The sequence below is a fragment of the Babylonia areolata genome, chromosome 1 (genome assembly GCF_041734735.1).
Source record: "Babylonia areolata isolate BAREFJ2019XMU chromosome 1, ASM4173473v1, whole genome shotgun sequence".
Taxonomy (NCBI): domain Eukaryota; kingdom Metazoa; phylum Mollusca; class Gastropoda; order Neogastropoda; family Buccinidae; genus Babylonia; species Babylonia areolata.
In genome coordinates this window covers 54,728,720-54,731,219 of record NC_134876.1, presented here as the reverse complement: position 1 = coordinate 54,731,219, position 2,500 = coordinate 54,728,720, and positions in this window count along the sequence as shown.

The following is a 2,500-nucleotide window of genomic DNA, read 5'->3' as shown; positions in this document are numbered from 1 at the left end:
ACCGACCGACAAACAGACGGAGACAGAGAGACAGGGACAAAAAGAGAGGTAAAGACAGACAGACAGACAGACAGACAGAGAGAGAGAGAGAGAGGGGGGGGGAGGGAGAGAGAGAGATCCAGTTTTCTACCCACAATGCAGCCTTGCAGTCATATCCCCCCCCCCCCCCCCCCCCCCCCCCCCCCCCCCCCCCCCCGCCCCCCAACCCGCACACCTCCTCCCGGTGTTTTCCAAGTGGCATCTGGTAACAATGGCAATGCACGGGACACCAGCAGGAATATTAATAATAGTTATGAAGTTTCGGAACATATTTCATAACTTCCACCCCAGGTTTGATTAATAATCGCGTATCATATTATGATGCAGCATCAATCATGACACAGCGTTATAGCTCTTTCTTTCTGTCTTTGTTTCTTTTTTTTTTTTGTTTTTTTTTCTTTACGAATTATTCTTTTCTCTCTTTTTTTTTTATCGTTACCAGACAAACGTCCGTTCACAGTGATGGATGGCGAAGTGTAAATGAAATTCCCATGCAGTGTATGAACAATTCATTTAAAGCCTTTTAGTTAAAAGAATCTAATTTTCTTTTGTCATTTACAGAGTGTTGCTTACGGTTGGCTTGCTCTTTTATTGTGAACTAAGGTTTGTTGTGTTTTTGCTTGTTTCGTTTGTCTGTTTTTTTTTGTTTTTGTTTTGTTTTTTGTTTTGTTTTGTTTGTTTGTTGGTTTTTTTTATGTTTTGTTTTGTTTTTTTGTTTTTGTTTTCTTTTTGTTTATTGTTTTGTTTTGTTCTTTTCTTTTCTTTTTTTGGGGGGGTTCTTAATTCTAGCACTTATTTAATGAAGGTTGATTAGGGTACCTGGGTTAAGATTTATTAGAATAACTTCTCTGCATGTTGGTATCAGATCTTTTATTATTACGAGTTCACGTCAACTCTGGCCTCAGAGTGATTATTAGTTTTTGTTATGATGCTGGCTCAAGACTGATTACTTCATTGTGATGTTGCGACAAAACCGGATGTTTAGGAGGAGGGGTGTGTGTGTGTGTGTGTGTGTGTGTGTGTGTGTGTGTGTGTGTGTGTGTGTGTGTGTGTGTGTGTGTGTGTGTGTGTGTGCGTGCGTGTGTGTGTATGTGTGTGTGTGTGTGTGTGCGTGCGTGTGTGTGTGCGTGTGTGTGTGCGTGCGTGTGTGTGTGTCGTTATGACTACCACCACAATATTGGCTAACGTATTCATCATTGTTATCGTGAGGCTAGCAGCTCAATGATGAATATCATGTCATGATGTGTGTGTTTTTTTGTTTTTTTTTGTGGGGCGGGGTTTTGTTGTTGCTGCTGTTGTCGTTTTGTTTTTGTTTTTTTGTTTGTTTATTTCTTTGTGTGCAATTCTTACCATGCCATTGGCGTGTTTTGAGAACTGTTATTCTTATACGAAAATTCGTCTGCTCTTTCGACTTTGCTGTTTTATTGAGAGTCCCCATTCTTCTCGGTTCCTGTTGAAAATCCGACCTCGAACAGACAGCACAGTTATATTGAATTATCCATCAGGGTAATTTCGTTATTCAAAATGTGCTTTCATAATGCATTATCCAAAACATAACGAGAATAATTGTAAGAAAATGAAGGTTTGTGCAGAGTGAATGTGTGTGTGTGTGTGTGTGTGTGTGTGTGTGTGTGTGTGTGTGTGTGTGTGTGTGTGTGTGTGTGTGCGCGCGCGCGCGCACGCGTGTGTGTATGTTTGTGTGTGTATGTGTGTGTGTGCGCGTGCGCGCGCGCCTGTGTGTGTGTGTGTGTGTGTGTGTGTGTGTGTGTGTCTGTATCTGTATCTGTGTCGGTCAGTATGTGTGAATGGATCAGTATGTGTGTGTGTGTGTGTGTGTGTGTGTGTGTGTGTGTGTGTGTGCGTGCGTGCGTGCGTGTGTGTGTGTGTGTGTGTGTGTGTGTGTGTGTGTGTGCGTGTGTGCGTGCGTGTGTGTGTGTGTGTGTGTGTGTGTGTGTGTGTGTGTGTGTGTGAGTGTTCGTCAACCACCGTCGTATGTAAAATATAGTAAAACTGCGAGTAGATCTGAGACTCGAGGCAGGTATGACAGCTGAGAATACTGTTCCGCACTTTTCTTCTTCTTGTTTTGAGTGTGTGTTTGTGTGTGTGTGGGTGGGGGTGGGGGTTGGGGGGGGAGGAAGTGGGGATTGGGAGTGGATAGTAGGGAGCTGGCAGTCCACAGTCACTTTTTTTTTTTTTTTTTTTTTTTCATTTCGATATATCTGACTTGAGATTGATTGAAATGCATTGAGAAGAGCTTGGGAAACGATAGGATTATAACTGTTCTCTCAAAGGGATGGTCACCATGATATATATATATATATATAAAAAAAAGCTATCCATCACTCAGGTAGTCTTACTATGCGAATACAGTCACAGTGCTATTGCCAGCCTGAGACATCTGACAACGCTAAAACCAAGAACACTACGTAAACACTGACATGTCTGGGATAAGCAACAGCTC